Source organism: Echiichthys vipera (assembly GCF_963691815.1).
Source record: "Echiichthys vipera genome assembly, chromosome: 1".
Taxonomy (NCBI): domain Eukaryota; kingdom Metazoa; phylum Chordata; class Actinopteri; order Perciformes; family Trachinidae; genus Echiichthys; species Echiichthys vipera.
Genome location: NC_139826.1, coordinates 37,636,276 through 37,658,112, shown reverse-complemented (window position 1 = coordinate 37,658,112; position 21,837 = coordinate 37,636,276).

The following is a 21,837-nucleotide window of genomic DNA, read 5'->3' as shown; positions in this document are numbered from 1 at the left end:
GAACAGTTACTGAACAGCCTGAACTCTGGTATACCCCCAAAGCAATTTCAGTCAAAAGCAACTGGACTTTGGGGACAACGATGACATTCACAAACTCTGGTATAGTCACATCTGGGACCTGGCTTTTTTTTTTTAATGCAGCCTGAACGCTCAGAAGATAATGTAGTTGGCTAATAATATGTTTATTATTGTGCTTTAAAGGGATGTTGGCAAGTTAGCCAGGTATGCTAATGCCTGTTAAATCAATTCTTTACACTTTGTTTCTTGCATTGTTGATTTTAGAAAAGTCAAACAGCACATCGAGAGTCCAAACCTGCACAAACCCGCCATGCCTGGTTATGGTTTGGAACAGCCAGAGTTATAATTGCAATGCCAAATAGTCATGGATGGATTATGAGACAACGGGCTCTGCGGACAGGCCTTTGTGGTTGTTTTGTTTTGTTTTATCTTAGGGCGCACTCACACTGTCCTTCCGCACCGAGCCAAAACAGTTTTTTCGGCTAAAGCCAAGTGCCTTTGAGCAGTGTGAGTGCACCCGCTCCGCGCATAAATGCTGCCAGCGGGCCGTCCACATCCCGTCTGAGAGAGGTGGGCTTTTGTAGAGCGCATTTGCACATATACGAGCACGAGCGTGCGCACGTGTACGAGCACAATGCCTACGGCGGTTCTGATGTCATTTTATATGCGCCTGTTCGGACATAGTAAATAGAAGGACGGACCATGCGCGGACATTTAACAACAATGGCGGCGAAAGGTTCACGTTGGTGTGATGCGGAGGTGGAGTGTTTACTGCAGATTTGGTCAATGAAAATATTCAAAAACAGTCGACAAGACTCATAAAAACTCCCAAGGTCTATGGAAAGATTTGTAAACAAAGAGACGCATCGCAATGACGTCAATCAATGCGTGTGACGTGTTACGGTGTGATGACGTATGGACAGCAAGAAGCATTTGCGCGAGGCCAAGGTAGTGTGAGTACAAACGGGCCTGGGGCGCGGGGGGAGAGGGAGGGGGGACAAGTACCCTAAAGCCAGAGGAGCGGTGCAGAAGGACAGTGTGAGTGCGCCCTTAGCAACATTGTGTGAGTCTGGGCCCCTGCCCCTTTAGGCCCCTGGGCCTATTCAGTAACCTGTCCATGCTAATAGTGCCACATGGTGGTGCCTCCCTTTGTTCATCTTGTGATGCGTGTGTGTGTGTAGGATGTAGAGGTCACACGGTATCGCTGATGTCTCCGACTAGCGTCCACAAGTGCAGGCGTTTTGTTTTATTACCCGTATGATTTAGAAATATGGCGCCATGGAGACCTGGCATTATATGGTCAAAGTTAGGTACTGCAGAATAAAGTGAGTTTGGAAATCTGTCGTCTTTCTGAGGCTGTTCTAGATTTGCGGCTAACTGCTAGCTCTCTCCAACGCACCAGCCACGTTACAGGTCGCTAAGCTACGATCGGACAATCTCTGTTTGAGGGGAGGGACTTTGTGAATGGTCAGTTACCTGCTGATTAAGACGAGCAGTTATGCGCCAAAATGATGACACTTTTCTTTCCACTTTCCTTTTTTTTGATATCTAAAATAGATTCCCATAGAGAGGATTTCAGGACCCTTAGGCTCTTTTTAAATGAAAGCAAATCAGTGGGAAATAAAATCTCTACGACGTCTTTTGATCTGCATGGAAATGTGCAGAAAACCTCACAGATACAGGAAGTAAAAAGGATTAAAAAAAAGACGTTTTCTCAAGGTCAGTGGAGTGTGCACGTCTCTGCTGTTATTGAGTAAAGACAGAGCTCCCACGCTGCTCTCCAGGGGGCTCTCTGATAGGCTGACCCACTGCCAACGTTTTACCATTTGGATTAATGATAAAAAAGACAGATCGCTTCACACACACATCACAACACATGGTGCATCTGAGGACTGCTTTACTTCGCCTGAGCGGTAGAAAAAGAACTACGCAGATTGGATGAATACTGCTAAATACGGCGGTGATGGAAAAACTCAGTCTGACAGGAAGCGTTCCTTTCGAGAGGCTAGACGTTATGATGCTATTTCCCCATGTGAGTTTGTGTGTGTGTGTCATCATTGCAAAATGTGCAGGAGGTTTTGATTCACTAGGTGTTTATTTGTCTGTTTGTCTTTCCGCAGACAAATTGTGCACTGGGATAGCGTTACAACCATAAAAGACACAGTTCTAAAACTTTACAGGTGTAGCTGAGATCAAAATGAAGGTCGAGATTTAAAAAATGGGTGTAGTCAGAGTCAGGGCGCCGGCAGTAAGGTGGTAGAAAGTGGTAAAGGGGCCATTGCTCCAACACTTTGCGCCCCTGGCCCGATTTGGCATTGTAGCTAGCGTAAATGGTAAACGGACTTGTACTTATATAGCGCCTTTCTAGTCTTCTGACTACTCAAGGCGCTTTCACAGTGTTTCACAGGGGATCGAACTGCCAATCTCTCGAATGGAGGACGTCCCACTCTACCACTGAGACACAGTCGCCCTCCCAGTGATCCCATTTGAAGATTAGGTCTCTAGTTATTATCATTTTTGCAGCAAATATATGCTTTATAGAACAAACATTCCCTCCGTGGAGTTAAAGCTGTAAGATTTAATATTGTACATAATTATACGACATCTCCATCCACCAAAGAGAATGATAAAGGTGTAGTTCGTTCTGCCTTAACAGGTGCAACGGAGCTTACAGGAGACTGTCAGTCACAGTCCGAACACACCCACACAGTCCTGAGAAGAGGTCCAATCAGCCTGATTAACTGAAAACACATGTTATCGCTCCTTGTTTCTTAAAAAGGAAGGCCGGACTACTTCTCTCAATCAATAGATTTGTATTCTGAAGTATAAAAGATATTCTGCTCCATCCAACCTCAGAAATCACAGGCAGTGAACGCTGTTACTCTGCAACCACTGAGACTAGAAAGAGCCCCCAGCCTCATTACAAAGGCCTTTTATTCTTGTACAGGGCCAATCACCTGTTTGTGATTGGTTAAAAAAAAATACTACTACTACACACACACACACACACACACACACACACACACTCATTTATTCACAATTGGTGCACAATGAGCTGATTCCTCCAATGAGCAGGGAGTTTCTGTTGAGTCCCTTTTCCAGTTACACTACCTTGCGTCTTCATTCAATGACTCCTCCTTACAGTTCCTGTTTGTACGTGGTTTCTTTTAATCATAGTAATCCTATATGTGCACAAAAATCGTGCCCGCTTCGTGTGGTCCACTCAGTGCAGGGCTGTGTGAGTGCTGACTGTCAATCACAGTTTGTGCACACGCCACAGATCCCCCCTTGTGTAGTGTAGAAAAATCCAGGGGAAGAAGAATCCCTTTTTATTACAAAATTCAATTTAACTCTGCTATTGAATATATTGGATATATACCACCATCAGTGGTGTGTCTCGCTGTATCGTAGCTGCTATTGCCCCGACTCATCATTGATCATGTTTGTCATAATTATTGTCATTTTCATGTTCTGTCACCTTAGCTGTGCTTGTTTCTACTGTTCTGCTGTATTAACTGCCATAACATATGAGTCAAGTTCACATTACTATAGATATTATTATAGTTACTGTTACTCTTTGGTTGCTTGCATCTCTGGAAGTTAGCCTGTGAATGTTCTCTTTCGTCCGTGTCATCGTTACCCTCAAAGCAATTTCAGTCAAAAGCAACTGGACTTGGTTATTTGTCAGGAAGACGTTTCACCTCTCATCCAAGAGGCTTCATCGGTTCATGTACGCATCTGAGCAGGCTGGGACTGGTCCAGGACCAGGACCAGGACCAGGCTGGGACTGGACCAGGACCACGAACAGGACCAGAACCAGGCTGGGACTGGACCAGGACCAGGACCAGCCTGGGAATGGTCCAACTAACTGGTGTGGAGATCCAGGTATTTTACCTCTCACAAGGCCGATGATGTCACTGAAACCCTTTGTGCTCCAAGTGCCAACGACCGCCGAGAGTGACAGTCGTTGGTGGGAAGTTGGTTTCTTCTTTGTTAGTGCTCTATTGAGTCTTAACAACAGTCGTTGGGGTCACAGGAGGCCATGTGTGAACAGTTGTTGAATCTCCTGGGAAGGGATGAAAGGGCAGCATTGTAAATTGGAGATAAGTGGTGTCTCTGGAAGTGTGTCTGTCGCTCTGTCTTTTGTCTGTCTTTGTCTTTTCTCTCTCTCTCTCTCCTTCTCTTCCTCTCTCCGGTGCAGACAGATGTGCGTCCTCCACAGAGCTGGGTCTGTCTGACGTTCCTGTCTGTTATAGTGAAGGTTTTCGTTGCCACCGTACTCTACGGGGGAATTGTTGGGTCTCTGTAAATCATAAATAAGTCATAGAGTGTGGTCTTTACCTACTCTGTAAAGTGTCCTGAGATAACTTTTGTTATGATTTGGCACTATAAATAAAATTGACTAGAAGATATATATGAAGAGCTCTTTTCCAAAACGAGATAAAAGCCAAATTTAAAAAAAATGAGTTTGAGCCACTTTGCTGTTTACAGAACCTTTTCACTGCTTCATCAGTGTTTCTGCCAAATCGCTTTATTTCCTTGTTTAAAATGGTCTCAAGATGCAGCTCCTTTCCAAACCGCGACCAGCGCCAATCCTATTTTTAGCCTAAATGCGATACGTCCTCTCGACCAATCAGAATCCAGTGAGTGTTCTATGCGATCCAACATGGCGGCGCTCTGAAGCGGGAGAGTTTTTTTTTTTCGTCCGTCCGTTCAACATGTTCAGACTGAGCCATAAAAACCATTTTGACAAGATACATTAAATATCAACCAAATGTGTGGGTGTAGGGAAAAAAATTTAATTTTCCTGAAAACTATTAAAATGTATTTATAGCGTTTTGAAAAGAGCTCCTCATATATATATATATATATATCTTGGATATATGTATATATATATATAATTCTTCTTTTTAACATGTTCAAAATAAAGACATTTCATTCATTCATTCATTCATTCAAGATCCCCCAAACACGGAGCAGTTAAGCGTAAAAAACATCCCCGAGCTGAGACTTGGAAAAAGACAGATATTGGTTTTCCTCATACTGCAGTAACCTCTGTGGCACGTTGTCGGCCTGTTCACCTACGTTCTGCTCCATCTCACTGATCAGAGCTGACAGGAGCATCTAAAGCTGCTGAGCCCCAGCAACTATCGACTGGCTGCTCATCAAGCCCCCCTCGGGCACCTAAACTGATCCTCAGACACAAACCAACAGACACAAAACCCACCACTTTTGCAGCACAATGCTTATTATAAAGTAAATCAACTCTAAATCGCTGTTGCTGCGCGTGCCGGGTCACACCCTCAGAAATATCACAACAGGTGTTTCCAATTAGCTTTAAATGTATCCAAGGAGTTTATGTTTTTCAGGTTCCCTCAACCACTCCTGTTGGAAAATGTAAGATCTACCGTATTTTTCGGATTATATGTTGCAGTTTTTTTCATAGTTTGGCCGCGGGTGCGACTTCTACTCTGGAGCGACTTATGTGTGAAATTATTAACACATTACCGTAAAATATCAAATAATAGCCCGGGCTGTTATTTATGTCAGTCACGTAAGAGACTAGGCGTATATCAGCAATCGTCACACACACACACACACACACACACACACACACACACACACACACACACACACACACACTCGTCAACCAATCCAAATTCAGCGGGGGCGGGTCATGGCAGCAGTGCATTGTGAAAAAAAAGATGCTAGCTGCTACTTCCGTACCGTTGAGTTGGCGGAGTTGTTCAGAAGTGACAGCGAGGAAGAAGAGTTCAGTGGATTCAGTGATTAGTGACAGAGTGTTTGGTAAACGTAGAGCATGTTCTATATGTTATAGTTCTGTGTGATTAGTGACAGAGTGTTTGGTAAACGTAGAGCATGTTCTATATGTTATAGTTCTGTGTGATTAGTGACAGAGTGTTGGGTAAACGTAGAGCATGTTCTATATGTTATGGTTCTGTGTGATTAGTGACAGAGTGTTTGGTAAACGTAGAGCATGTTCTATATGTTATAGTTCTGTGTGATTAGTGACAGAGTGTTTGGTAAACCTAGAGCATGTTCTATATGTTATAGTTCTGTGTGATTAGTGACAGAGTGTTTGGTAAACATAGAGCATGTTCTATATGTTATAGTTCTGTGTGATTAGTGACACAGTGTTTGGTAAACGTAGAGCATGTTCTATATGTTATAGTTCTGTGTGATTAGTGACAGAGTGTTTGGTAAACGTAGAGCATGTTCTATATGTTATAGTTCTGTGTGATTAGTGACAGAGTGTTTGGTAAACCTAGAGCATGTTCTATATGTTATAGTTCTGTGTGATTAGTGACAGAGTGTTTGGTAAACGTAGAGCATGTTCTATATGTTATAGTTCTGTGTGATTAGTGACAGAGTGTTTGGTAAACGTAGAGCATGTTCTATATGTTATAGTTCTGTGTGATTAGTGACAGAGTGTTTGGTAAACGTAGAGCATGTTCTATATGTTATAGTTCTGTGTGATTAGTGACAGAGTGTTTGGTAAACCTAGAGCATGTTCTATATGTTATAGTTCTGTGTGATTAGTGACAGAGTGTTTGGTAAACATAGAGCAAGTGAAGTCGCTTTTTACATAAAGTTAGTGCTGGAAAAAGTGACTTTCCCTTTGAAATGTTGCAGAAAACTGAATTACTTAACTGTGTATTTACCTCTGGTGGTCGGGCCAGTTAATGCGTAAGAAGAACAATACAATGGAGAGGAAAAATACAACCTATATCAGTCATATACCGAGGAATTATTCTATTCTATTAAGCTTTATTTTCATGCATCAGGCCCCAGGCTTCAGCACTTTGTGATATTTGTATATCTTTACACTGTACACAGTATGTATATCGTGTTTTTACAGTTTGGTAATGCTTTTGTCTGCAGAGCCCTAGACCCGCCCCCCACCACACACACACACACACACACACACACACACACACACACACACACACACACACACACACACACACACACACACACACACACACACACCTCTCTGAGAGGTTTGTAAAAGAAAGACTCTCCTCATTACCTTCATATGAAACTCTAATGACAGCCAGCCCACCTCAGCCACATAATGAGCTCAAATGAATTGTGCTCCCTTCCATGGCAACACTTTGCATCGCATAACAAAGAGTGAGAACAGCCACAAAACACACACACACACACACACACACACACACACACTCAAACAAATTAATGGACAAAACCACAACATGGGTTGAATTTTAAGCGAAAGGTCGATTGTGATGGAGAGCGAGCCGCTCACACATCAAACACCTGGTGGGTTCAGTCTGTGCCGTGAGCTGCAGCTCTCACCTTATGAATCCACTCAGTTACAAGCGTACAAGCTAACAAACAACAGAAACTAAGAAAAGATGCAAACTATACTTTTACCGTTCTGATTCGTTTGCTAGTGCAACATTTTAGTGACAACAGACTCCTCATCTGGGTCTGACTGACGCTGAGTTCAGGACGCTATAATTTCCAAATCGCTAACGTTTCCTCCGGGCTCTGTAAGTCAAACCTGCCATACCGGGAAACAGCCAACCGTCTAAGAGGCTCCGCTGCTTCACTGCTCAAACAGCTAAGATACTGTACACTTACTCTATTCCATACATTAAAGATGTTACGTACAGGTGATGTGTTTTCGCCGATCGCTGAATAAATACAACCAGGTCATGAATTGAATTAATGCGTATGTCTTCTTAAGCTGACCCTCTTTCATTCCTGACCAAGCAAGAGACATCCAAGCCATTAGTTCCTGTGCAGACTGTTCTCGTGTATTTTTTTGTACACTTGTGCACAAAAGTAATGCGCACAAATTCGTCTTGTGCATTTATTGTGTGTCTGTTCCACGCATTGAAAGCATGAGAAATAGTACAAGACAGCGAATCGCCGCTTAAGGAGGTAGGTTGGGAAGGTGGATGGGTCCCAAGACACAGGACTTTGACCCGGGCTTTCGTTTCCCGGGTCGTGGCCATTCATGTCCTGGACGTACGTAAACAAACCACAGCCCTTTTAAGAATCGTATCCAAGTGTTTTTTATGCGTAACTGTCACCCTTTGTAGGCTAAATCAGTCTTGAAATGGTATTATTTTTGTTTTGTTGTTGTCCCTGACCACTTCCGGTTTGTCACCGTCGTTCGGCCAACTTTTGTTTTTACGGTTTCGTAAGATATCAAACAGATTTTATGTGCCAAACTTTTCATACGATATCCTACATCCCTGTTTGTGAGAATACGTCGTCCCGTTAGATCACAGCGCTTCACGAGGGACGCTCCAGTCCCAACTGCTTCTAAGGGAAATGTTCCTTTCGACATAATAATAATAAAATTTATGCTTCCCAAAGTACTGCAGTCTGTATGAGAAGATTACTGCGTCATCACAAGTTGTTACCGATATTACCTTTTGCTGAATAAATGCTTTGAATTGGACATTTTCAACATCAATGTCAACGCTGCGGAAACAACGCTGTTTGCACGTCATCCTGCGTGCAATGGTTAAAATGATCTCATAATGTTATTGAGTCTTAAACGGAAGTCAAACCTTCACCTCATCCTGTTGTTTATTCATATATTGAATTTCTTTTAGCGACATTGGCTCCTCTCAGACTTGACGAGTGTTTCCGACTCTAAATGCTGTTTTTGATTCTGAGTTAAGATGATGTACAATCGAAATCAATCCCCTCTGATAAACGAGTTGTAAATCATGTCTTTTAAGTGTGTGCCCCTGTGATTTTGTGTGTGTGTGTGTGTGTGTGTGTGTGTGTGTGTGTGTGTGTGTGTGTGTGTGTGTGTGTGTGTGTGTGTGTGTGTGTGTGTGTGTGTGTGTGTGTGTGTGTGTGTGTGTGTGTGTGTGTGTGTGTGTGTGTGTGTGTGTGTGTGTGTGTGTGTGTGTGTGTGTGTGTGTGTGTGTGTGTGTGCGTTAAGCCCCGGAGGAGCGATCTATTGTTATAAAGAATGTTTCCGGAGATAAAACGCAACAAGCTGGAAGCCGATTTGTGTCAAGACATCCTAGATCTGACATGACAGTCCGCCCTGATGCTCTGTTACCTTTGGCCACACTGTCTTTCTACTCCTGCCCTTATTTTACTTTGCCCGTGTACTAACTGCAGGCTAACAATAGAGCCAGATATGAGATAGGAATGTTAGCCTGGCAATTTATGGCATATATCAGCATAATCCAAAGCCTGCGGGCAGATCTCCTCACTCCTCTGAGTCCAATTATAGCGTGTGTGTTGTGTGAGCAGTCAGGCTGTGTTGCAGATCGAGCCCCAGATCCTGGCAGCACCAGCAACCTCCTCTCTCGCTCTGACACCCACACATGCTCGCATGTACCCGGCTATAGAAACGCACACACACACGCACATGATTTGTACAAATGTAACGAGGCCTGCTGTGCGCCTCCATTGTTATTTGTTGTCACATTCTTACTCATATGTGTGGTTAACAAGGCGGAATGTATTTAACGGTGTGAGCAAAAGGGAGGAAAATCACCACCTCACTGTTTATTACTTTAACTAATATAATGATTCTGCCTCTGCAAAATGTTTTTATATGCTTCAAATGTGATTTACGGATAGCTGTTTGGATTATGTTCAGTGTGACAGCCTATAAATCAATAAATCCTCCAAATGAAATGACAAAATACTAAGCTGAAGGAGTAGATATGGACTCATCATCCACGCCCACCACCACCTCAGCTCCAATACAACACGGGTAACCTCAAAACAGCCCTTGGCTATTAGACTTCTAGAGACTGAGGCAGGGTCTCTAACAACCTTTCTCCAATTCAGTGGTTATGCCCTGTTGTGCATATATATATACTCACCTTTTGCACATCTGACCTGTTTAAGCAGTTTCTCACCAGTGTGATTTCAAAATGCAGTGGGGGAATGTGTAAAATTTCCAGTTATTTAAAGTTATAATCTGTCAGATTTGAGATACGTTGTTTCTAGCGGCGTCTTTGGTGGTACGATGTAATTGCAGGCGAGCAGCGGCTTCCATCTTGTCTTGTTTGCAGTCGCTACGTTAATTTGTCCTTCTTCAATTTGATTATTTCTTTGTTTACTTTTCTTTGGACTGGCCTCTCTGTTGATTCCATTGTGAGTCAGCAGTAATGCAATGGACCTGCGGCGGTCAGACACATTAGCGTTAGCCTCGCTCAGAAGTAGGAAGTTCCCCATTTCCAATTACAATGAAACGCAGCATGCACTTCAGTGATTAAAGGTACATCCACACGATTGGAAACAACCTTTTTTTGTCCTTCGTTGTTAAAAGTTTTCCGCCCACACACCCTCGACTCAAGAAGTATCTGCGTCCACAGGAAACCAGGGAAACCGACTCCAAACGCTGTTGTACCCATGCCAGGCCTGGATGTGGCGCTGTAACTGCCACAGAAATACACCAACAAACTGAAGACTTTCACACCTTCTTAGAACTGGATTTAGAAACAGAGCCTAGAGCAGTTTAGTTCCTTATTCAGAGCATCAGGGGAAAGGGAGAAATCTGTGCTGGGCCTCATTCAGTCCCATGCATGTGGCTCAGAGTCCAGTTCAGTAAACAGTCTCTGGGTCCGTCTCTCTCCTCTCACGCAGCAGCACTGTTGTTGTTATGTGACGCCGCGGGGTTAGAGGTCGGAGGTGGGGCAATGACGCCATCGTTTAACAAAGTTTATGGTTTCGCCGTCCAGACGACAACAACATGGGGGGCGTTTTCAAATCTTCCCACTCTGGGACCAGGTTACAAAAGGCTCCGATAACGCCGGCTGCCTGTGGAAGGTCGGCCAAAACGATACTAAAGTTGGGCGGTTACAGGAAAATGTGTCTCCGTGTGTCTGGGCCCTGACTCCACCGGGGCAGAGCAACCACCTTCTATAAACCAAACACAATTGTCCGGGGGTAAGCAGGCATCGCCTTTGCAAAATAGAAAAACATCCGGTCACTCCAGGTTCTATCCAAGCCGTGTTAACCTTCAGTAAGCCAGACTAGTGAATACGTAAATGAGGGACTTGAGGAGGAGTCATAAAAACACAATGTGCACCATTCGCCTCGCAGGGCTGCTAGCGTGGCTGTAGACTTGTGGTCTTGTTAGAAAACTGAGCTGGAAGTCATTCTTTTACCTTTGATTTACCTTTTAAAAACAGTTCAGTCAAACATATCGTTCTGTTTTCTGTGCCCTACTTAAAAACCATCAACGGGCAAAATGTCAAATAAGGTCTGGAGGTCGTATTGTCTTGGAGTCACACAGAATGATGTGTTTTAATACTTGTGTCGTTATGGTGTGATCATGTCCAGCCCTGTGTGGCCCTGTGGGCTCTTTTAAGCCCCTGATCAGAGGCTCTGGGTCTGTAACGACACCCAGTGGGAGGAGGAGATTGCTCAGTGCCAAGGACCTTCTACCTCTGTGAACACCTCTGCCTCTCACCCTCCCACCTCACTTTGATCTATCTTTTACATGAATTTCCACTCCGTCCTTCAGCCTCCTTCCTCCTCAGCATCCCTCCCTACCTCACAAACCAAACATCAGCTTCCTTCTCCCGAATAAAAACTGATCTTTACAACACGGCATATCTTGCGTCAGATTTAGAGAAGAAATGCACATCCAGTATTTCTCATGGTGCAGAGAAGCTCATTGTCTCGTAGAGAGATTCTGTTCCTGCTCCAAGACGTGTTAAAACTACACCTCTGTCTTTAAACCAGTGCATCAATCTTTAAAGACGCACTCGAGGAAACGCAGGGTTATCTTTGAGGCGAATGCTTCAAACGAAGTGCCTGTGGAGGTTGTCAAACGGCGTCTGAATCAGCTGTTGATTGTTCAGGGATTGATTTGATATCTCAAACTGATTTAAGCTGATTTTGTGACCACGGACGTCACGATATAAGGTTTTTATGTCACGATTATTGTCAGAGGAATTCGGTCTCGCAATTATTAATCAGGGAATTTTGTTCCTGCACATAAACAATGTCAGCCGCTACTATTGGAAAAAGAGGGTTCGGCACGTGCCCGGTTTAAACTGTTCTGGTCACGCTTCGTTAACGTTACACTCACTTGTTATGTTTTTTATTTTTTACCTTGACTTGAGCATAAAGAGCTGGATGATTATTTCCAAGTGTTGGACCTTTTGATTTGCAAACGGGATATCCATCTGTAATTGGGCCCTGCTCGTTTTGTAAATGTCCTAAATGCTCCGCACGCACACAGACACTGTGACTCGTGAGTTTTCACAGGACATAGGGGATAGGGCGACACGGTAGTGTAGTGGTTAGACTGCCCTTCTGTGTGGAGTTTGCATGTTCTCCCCGTGTCTGCGTGGGTTTTCTCCGGGTTCTCCGGTTTCCTCCCACAGTCCAAAGACGTGCAGGTGTTCGGTTCATTGATGACTCTAAAATCACCCGTAGGTGTGAATGGTTGTCTGTCTCTGTTCGTCTCTATGTGCCCTGTGATAAACTGGCGTCCTGTCCAGGGTAGACCCCGCCTCACGCCTGATGCCAGCTGGGATCGGCTCCAGCCCCCGCGACCCCGACAGGGACAAGCGGTTGAAGATGAATGAATGAATGAACAATGCAGGGATCACAACACCACAGATATTATAGCTTCTACATTTCTTATGGTTATGAAACTGTGACCTTATGTAACGGCTGCTGGAAAAATCGGTCAATCCCGACATCCCTAATGCATTATGGGAAGTCTAGGGGTCAGGGGTCGACTCATTTGAGACTAAAAGTAAAAGAGATTGATTGCGGTGCAGCAGTTCTTTGTTTTAATGTTTTAATGCAGGATAGGAAATGAGCTTCACAGAGCTACGTTAGAAGTAAACATGTCCCTACAAAGTTGTGGAAATTTGATTCAGTGAGTGATGGATGCGTTTCAGATACTTTGAAATTAAATGTATGTTTCATGTCCACTGTGAACAAGAAGGCCTTTGTCCTGGTTGTAAAGTGCTGGTCTTCATCTGGCAGGAAGCCATAGTGCACCGCTGATGCACTCTGCTTTGTTAGAATACAGTGGAGTGTTTGTTCTTGCTTTGTTTCTGCACCTTCTTTTCTTCTCTCATCCCTCTCTTCCTCCCGACTGTGCTCCCATCTTTGCGTTTCCGAGATTTATTTGTGGTTCAGCATCAGGTCAGATCACAGCAGGCGTAAAAAAGCCCTTCTGTCTTTTCTATTCCTCACTCTCCTCTCTCCGTCACCTCTCAGTTCATCCATCCATCTTTGCTGCTCCCTTGTGAAACCAATCCCATTCACACCCTGGAAGAGGGAGACACCCACTCTCAGAAGTGTGTGTGTGTGTGTGTGTGTGTGTGTGTGTGTGTGTGTGTGTGTGTGTGTGCTTGTGTTTGGCTGTGTGTACCATGTATCTGTTGTGTTTATGTGCTCCTCAAGATACGCCTTCTCCAAAAATCGGATGCCAACCATCGTCTCCAAGAATAATCTGAATGATAACTTTGGATACGCAACAACAATGAGTGGCAATGACATCGCCCCTGTGTGTGTGTGTGTGTGTGTGTGTGTGTGTGTGTGTGTGTCTGTCTGTGTGTGTGTGACACACAGCGAGAGAGAGCTGAAGGTGCACATTTGATAGAACTTGAGGGAAACATAAAAAAAGGAAGTCAAAGGGGGGAGAGAAGATGTCAGAGTCCATTTGAAATAGCAGCTGGTGCCCGTTTCTCTGCTGCGACCGCAGACAGACTGACCAGAGTGATTTTTGCCAGTGTTTCATTTTCATTTATCTTCTTTGTTTACAGGAGTAATCCAACATTTTGGTGATACACACATTTGCTTTCTTTAAAAAAGAGCCGTATGAGAAGACTACATGTGAAGTATGCAGCTCGAGCCAGCAGGTGATTAGCTTAGCTTAGCATAAAAACAGAGGGAAATGGCGAGCTTCCCGCCTGGGTCTAGCTTCATGCTAACAATCATCTCATCTGACTCTCACAAGAAAGCAAGTGAGAAAGTGTATTTTTACAAAACCATTTCTCCCAGAAGCCATTGCAGGTAAATTCCAGCGGGCCAAATGTAAATGTACAGTGTTTCATCCAAATTTGAGTCCAATTTTAATGCCTGAACAAAAGCGCATACAGGGGTCCTGTCCCTCTTTTCAGACACAGCTGAACTTGTTTCTAGGACTTCCATAACCATACTGAATATTTATAATTACTGTATACTCCTCTGGTGCAGAAAGTTCTTTTAATGTCAATTACATGAACCCTTTTAAGGCTTCAACCCATCCATCCATGTATATTCTTCTGCTCACAGAGGGCCAGGGGCAGTCTAAGCAAGGTATCTGAGACGTCCTTTTCCTGAGCAACGTTTTCCTGCTCTTCTTGGGGAACCCTGAGGCATTTCCAGGCCAGACGATCTCTCCAGCATGTCATGGGTCCACCCCGCAGTCTCTTATAAGTTGGATATGCCCTGGAAAACCTCCAAAGGAAAGCGCAGAGGAGGCTTCGTGATCAGATGCACGAACCACCTCAACTGGCCCTTTTTTTTCAACACGATTGAGCAACGGCTCTACTACCAGCTGCACCCGGATGTCTGTGCATCTAAGGGTGCACTCACACTGTCCGCCCGTACCGCGCCCCCGGGCTTTAGAGTACTTGTCCCCCCCTCCCTCTCCCCCCGCTGGCCAGCCCGTTTGTGCTCACACTACCTGGGCCTTGCGCAAATGCTTCTTGCCTGTCCATACGTCATCACGCCGTAACACGTCACACGCATCGATTGACGTCATTGCGATGCGTCGCTTTGTTTACAAATCTTTCCATAGACCTCAGAGTTTTTGTGCGTCTTGTCGACTGTTTTTGAATCTTTTCATCGACCAAATCTGCAGTAAACACTCCACCTCCGCATCACACCAACGTGAACCTTTCACCGCCATTGTTTTAAATGTCCGCACATGGTCTGTCCTTCTATTTTCTATGTCCCAACAGGCGCACAGGAAATGACATCAGAGCCGCCGTAGGCGTCATGCTCGTTCTCGTACACGTGCGCACGCTCGTGCTCGTACATATGCAAACACGCTTGACAAAAGCCCACCTCTCTCAGACGGGCCGTGGACGGCCAGCTGGCCGCAGCTAAGCGTGGAGCGGTTGCACTCACACTGGTCAAACGAACTATTCTTTACCCGAAAAACCTGTTTTGGCCCGGTGCGGAAGGACATAGTGAGTGCGCCCTAACCCTGTACTGTGTCTTGGCCTCAAACATCGCATCAGCGTTCATAGTACACTATAGCGAATGTCTCGATATGCGTCGATCAGCACGGCAGACAGATGTTGCCACTTTCTGGGTTAAACCAAAAATAAAAAGTTCCTCAGGATCTAAGAAGTTCTTGTGTCTTACTTCAGACGTGATGAATAGTCTTTGGGATTACACACTCTGCTCCGCCTAGGTTGCAAAATGTAGAAATAATATTCCTCCAGCCTTCTTTATTGGGCATAGTTTTGAAAAAATACATCTGGAGCGTAAAAACAAATGTGTTAAGGTTTGCGGACAGCTGAGGCTTGAGTCTGCAGGGAGCCATTTTTTAATCTGATCTGATCTTAATGGTCTTTAGTGGTGCCATAGGAGCTTAAAAAGCTCCTTTAAAAAGCTTTAAAGGAGCACAGTCGAAACTCAAAACTGAAATATGACTTTTTTAAAGGTTTCTTTCATGTGTTAGGTAATATTAGTTATGATCTGTTGCTATTTTAAGTCTCAGCGGACGATTAAGTCACATGATTAATGTGTTTATGTTGCATTTTATTTTTATCGAAAAACAAACTTTCCGCATTAGCCAAGCGTATTTGTTGCGATATGTGGATTTTTCTTTTACATTCACACTGAAAACAGGTGGATGATGACACACTTAGTGTTTCAGGGGTGTGTTTGAAATATTATGTTATAAAAAGGAGGATAATAAATATTTCAAACATCGGGAGGATAAGCAGAAAACATTTTGCCCTCCAGGGGCTGCGACTACAAAAAGCCCTATTAGCCATGAGTCCTTACGTGTGTGTGTGTGTGTGTGTGCGCGCGCGTGCGTGTGTGTGTGCGCACCATCCACCTTCACAGACGCATTCTCCCCTCTTCTACGTTAACGTGCTGTTGCTAAGATACTGGCCGCTCATCTTTACTTCTCCACACATAACCAAGCCTGTGTGTGCGCACGAGAGAGAGATGTTGCTCCTTACCTCCTGACACACACACACACACACCTGTATAAATCATACCACCGCTGCTCGTCACCTTAAAGGTCATTGTTTGACAAGGAAGAAAGGTGTTTTTTCTCCGCCTCCTGCCTCCCACTCGCCTGCAGACACATTCCCGCATCCTGAAACCTGGAGACAAATTAAACAAGAGCGCCAGACTGACCCGAGAGCCGCGGAGACGCGTCAAACAACAACATTTACATCCCACAACTCTTTAAGCAAAATGCCATCATGTACAGTTCATCCTTAAAAACCTTTTTGTGTGTGTGTGTGTGTGTGTGTTTGTCTCCAGGCACTTAGCATATGGCCATCAGAAATGCAATAGAGATACAACTGCTCTGAGGATTTGGCAGTGTGCCTGTGGCAAAGACTCCTGGGATAAATTATGCTCATAAAATAATGGTAGATGCAAGATCGGGTCGTGTGGAGATGAAAACCCTAACTTGCAAAAAAGTCTTGTGAGACCTAGTTTGTGTTGCTTGTTAGCTTGTTACTGTCAGTGTGTTTCTCTCTGCACTGACAGTCCGCTCTGAGCTGGAGGTTTCACCTTTCTTCGCCACTGTTGTGTCCAAGTCGTGCCCCCATCGTATAGTGTCTCACATATCAGACAGCTGATTGGTTTATGGATTAGTGATGTACCAACTAAAGCTGCCCAGGATACGTTTGAATGTCAGATTTTAGAGATGTGCACAGGCGTTTAATCCTTCAGGAGAGGAATGTGAACGCACCTCTCTAGTGACAAACTTTGCCCGTTTATAACGTAAATGTCAGAGGACACCAACAGAAGAAAAACACTTTTCAGAGTGGAGGGGGACTTACCATCTTGCAAGAGTTTGGCAAATCTTGGGTTATCATCTAGACACCACTAAATTGCACCTGCTGGACGTGTCACCAGCAGCACTTTGGCTTCAACACAGCTCAACAGACTGTTATTTGAGCCCTGCTACACACTGGTACACCCGTGGACTGAGTGTAACGGCGTTAAGAAGAACTACTGTGAAAACCCATCAATAAAGGCATCTTAAGGCTCTTACACACCTACATTTGATTAATTTGCACGTCAATATACCGTATGTATTTGAAGTGTTGTTTTAGTCATTAGCATAAAAACACAATGTGGAAGCTCCTTAGTCCCATTCAAGATGGACTACTTTACTCTGTTCAACCCATAGACTGTATAAAAATGGACGTAGCGTCTCTGTTGAGGTCCGTTCAACTTGATCCAGTCGTCCTCGCCTACGGGAGTCACCATCTTGTCAGACTTTTACTCCGCCTCATTTCCTCTGACCAAAAAAGGGCATGTATGTGACGTTGGGGGGAGGGAGATACGTCCATCTGGCTGACGTTAACCTCCGGGGAGAAGGGATGGCCAGAGGCTAGCTGTCACTCAAGAGGCCACGCCCCTAATGATTCATAAACTTGAACCTCCAATAAAATAAAAACTAGCCTGGTACAAAAGAAATCCCCCCCTCAGTGTTGTCATGAAGGACACTTGGAGAACTGCAGTTTTGGCACTTCAGTATTGGATCAACCAGGAAGTTGCTGTAGTCGGGGCTCGGTTCAACCTTGGCAAAGGCATTGCATAAAAGATCCATTCTTTCTGTTTTTCACAATAAAAGACTGCGTAACTGTCGAGCAGATCTAACCGGCGGCAACACAACAACTGTCTGAATATTTCTAGGTGAGCAGTTTGGATTTTCAGGTTTTTAGTTGTTTCGTCATTCCCCCGGTGTTACGTAAAGGCTTTAAGCCCAGGGGTTTCAAATGCAGGAATGCAGAAATGCTGGTTTTCATTCCAACCAGACAAAAACACACCTGGTCCAACAAATCAACTGTGTGAAGGCAGTTCAGGTGATTGAGTAAGTCGAGTCAGGTGTGTTTTTGCTTGGTTGGAATGAAAACCTGCAACCACAGCGACCCTTTACTGGATCAGTTTGACACATGTGCTTTAGAGCAAAAACTATACAAATGGACATGTTCCAGCAGGACTGGGATCAAGATCACAACTACAACAGACGTTACTGAAACGTTGACCACTGTAGCTACATGCTATTATCAGGGAAACCCTTAAGAGATTAGGATCCAGTTAAATGACAACAACAACTGTACTTTAAAAGCAAATGATGCTATGTCATCAGATCAGCTAACATTATCATTACAGTCAACACAGTCTGTTGTACTTAACATTAAACAGCACTGATGTGGTCCAGATGTTCCTGGTTGAATAATCACTAACTTGTAAATGTTGCTTATTAAGAGGAAATGCCCCAGAAAACCATTGATGACATGGGCATATGTAAAATTTACCAGGACACTTAACAGCTGTAAAATGTTTCACCTTGTGCTCTCTCTCTATCTGTCACACACACACACACACACACACACACACACGCTGACATGAAAAGAGGGGACCGTCCTATTAAAAAGGACATAGTCGAGACCGTCCTTTAAGGGCGCACTCACACTGTCCTTCCGCACAGCGCCCCGTGCTTTAGGGTACTTGTTCCCCCTCCCTCTCCCCCATGCCCCAGGCCCGTTTGAACTCACACTACCTGGGCCTCGCGCAAATGCTTCTTGCTGTCCATACGCCATCACGCCGTAACACGTCACATGCATTGATTGACGTCATCGCGATGCGTGGCTTTGTTTACAAATCTTTCCGTAGACCTCTGAGTTTTTGTGCGTCTTGTCGACTGTTTTTGAATCTTTTCATCGACCAAATCTGCAGTAAACACTCCACCTCCGCATCACACCAACGTGAACCTTTCACCGCCGTTGTTGTTGTTAAATGTCCGCGCATGGTCTGTCGTTCTATTTTCTATGTCCGAACAGGCGCCGTACATTATGTCAGAACCGCCGTAGGCCTCGTGGTCGTGCTCGTACACATGCGCACGCTCATGCTCGTACATGTGCAAACGGGCTCTACAAAAGCCCACCTCTCTCAGACGGGCCGTGGACAGCCCGCTGTCTGCAGTTATGCGCAGAGCGGGTGCACTCACACTGTTTAAACGCTCTAGGCTTTAGCTGAAAACCGGTTTTGGCCCGGTGTGGAAGGACAGTGTGAGTGCGCCCTAAAAGTTGTGCATTCAAACCTCCTCAGACGTAAGTAAAAGTATTATTAACAAAATATAAAGCATTAAAAGTTAAAGTACTCTGCAGTAAAATGTCAATATGATGGATATATCTTTATGTATTTCATTATTAAATTATATCGATACTGATGTTACAGTGTCGTGTAGTCTTAAGATTCTGTATACTCTGCTTGTCCTAAGGGTAAAACTGTATCAGCCATCACTAAATCCCACATGTGCCTGTGTGAATGCCTGCAGCACATTAGATGAGAGGGACGCCTCTCAAAATAAAGCTTTCTCTGGAGAGCCACTTTCTGCTGGCGCGAAAAATTTCACCTAATTTTAGTTTTTGCCGGGAAAACGTTGAGAGCGGGCCGAGCTGGGAGACGAGTCGCAGTGCTGATGAGTGATGATGAGTCACTTCACACAGATAAACAGCAGAGAGAGAAAAGGAAAAGCCAGAGAAATGATCTGTTTATGTGGACTGTCCTCGTCCTTGATCTCAGTGACAAGTTGAAGGATGAACCTGGGGAATATTTTTATTTCTAAGCAGCTAAAATGTTGTTTTCATGACAGAACAATCTGCCGTAGTTTGGAGTTGATAAATAACCCAGCCGATGAGAAAACTATTGCATTTCTCTGTTTGTTGTCCAACAGCCGTCCAAGCTTCCTCTCTGTCACGACTGCTGCCTCAGATGTTTTGATTTTGCTCCGTCAGCCTCTTGTGTTATCATACTTCCCCCAGGCTCATCATGCATTTCTGAGGAAATTCCCAGACCTTTCCTTCTCCACCTGTCCACCTGATGCCCTCTGACTTTCTCACTCTGTGTGTTACAGCCTGGCCATCAGGGGAGACCTAATTTTCCACTGGACACATATTTAGCAAGCCAAAGAAACAGAAGAACTTTCTCTGCTGAGAAACAATCAAAGGCAAACTCACAGAGGACCACAGCCTCAAATAATATTATATATATTACATATTTCTCCTATAGGGCTACACGGTTGTGTAGTGGTTAGCACTGTCGCCTCACAGCGAGGTCCCGGGTCCGCATCCTGGCTGGGTCCCTTCTGTGTGGAGTTTGCATGTTCTCCCCGTGTCTGCGTGGGTTTTCTCCGGGTTCTCCGGTTTCCTCCCACAGTCCAAAGACGTGCATGTGTTCGGTTCATTGATGACTCTAAAATTGCCCGTAGGTGTGAATGGTTGTCTGTCTCTGTCTGTCTCTGTTTGTCTCTATGTGCCCTGCGATAGACTGGACGTGGCTTTTGCTCCTATTCTGTGACTGGAGTCTGTAGACAGTCAAGTCAAAACTTTATTTTGTGTATCATGTGACCAGACAGTGCATCCATCTACAGCGAAACAAAGAAGATATTACATCTTACACTGACAAGCTGAGACAACACACCATTCAAACTGTGAAGTACATCTGAAGGAGGGCTACTGCCTCCTTTAGGTGGAAATCTGCAATCACATCTTTTTATTTTGAACAAGTAGAGTAAAGTAGAGATTTGAAAACCATCCTGAAAATATTATCAATTAAAAATTAAGCCTGTGAATGTTCTCATTTGTCCAGGTCGTCGTTATCCCCAAAGCAATTTCAGGCTAAAGCAGCTGGACTTGGTTATTTGTCTAGGAAGACGTTTCACCTCTCACCCAAGAGGCTTCATCAGTTCATGTACGCATCTGACCAGGCTGGGACTGGACCAGGACCAGGACCAGGCTGGGACTGGTCCAACTATCTGGTGTGGATATCCAGGTATTTCCTATCTCCAATTTACAATGCTGCCCTTTCATCCCTTCCCAGGAGATTCAACAATCTACCTTAAAGAACTGTTCACAAATGGCGTCCTGTGACCCCAACGACTGTCGTTAAGACTTAATGGAGCACTAACGACGTCGAAACCTGCCGATGGTCGTTGTTACTTTGAGCACAAAGGGTTCCAGTGACATCATCGGCCTTGTGAGAGGTTAAATACCTGGATCTCCACACCAGTTAGTTGGACCAGTCCCAGCCTGGTCCTGGTCCTGGTCCTGGTCCAGTCCCAGCCTGGTCCTGGTCCTGGTCCCGGTCCAGTCCCAGCCTGGTCAGATGCGTACATGAACTGATGAAGCCTCTTGGATGAGAGGTGAAACGTCTTCCTGACAAACAACCAGTCCAGTTGCTTTTGACTGAAATTGCTTTGGGAACAATTAAAATTGCAATACATTTTTTACTCCTATTTATCAGTTCACAATTTTGTGGTAGTTGTATTTTCAGTATTTCTATTTTCTGCTATACTATTTCCAGTAATCATTAAAAACATTTTCTGATAACCATAATCATAACATTTGTATTTAAAACCCCCCATAACCATAATCAATAAAGATGTGAGTAAATTATTTAAAATCAAATCTCAAATTATAAGAAACGAAAAAAAACCCAAGGCTAAATAATTTCTATATAGGTTACTGGTACCAAGTCTGATCAAAATGTACTAGTTATTTTAGTTAAATGAAGTTAAAGTAATGTGTTTCTCTTGATTTGAAGTAATTTTCCTGCAGCAGA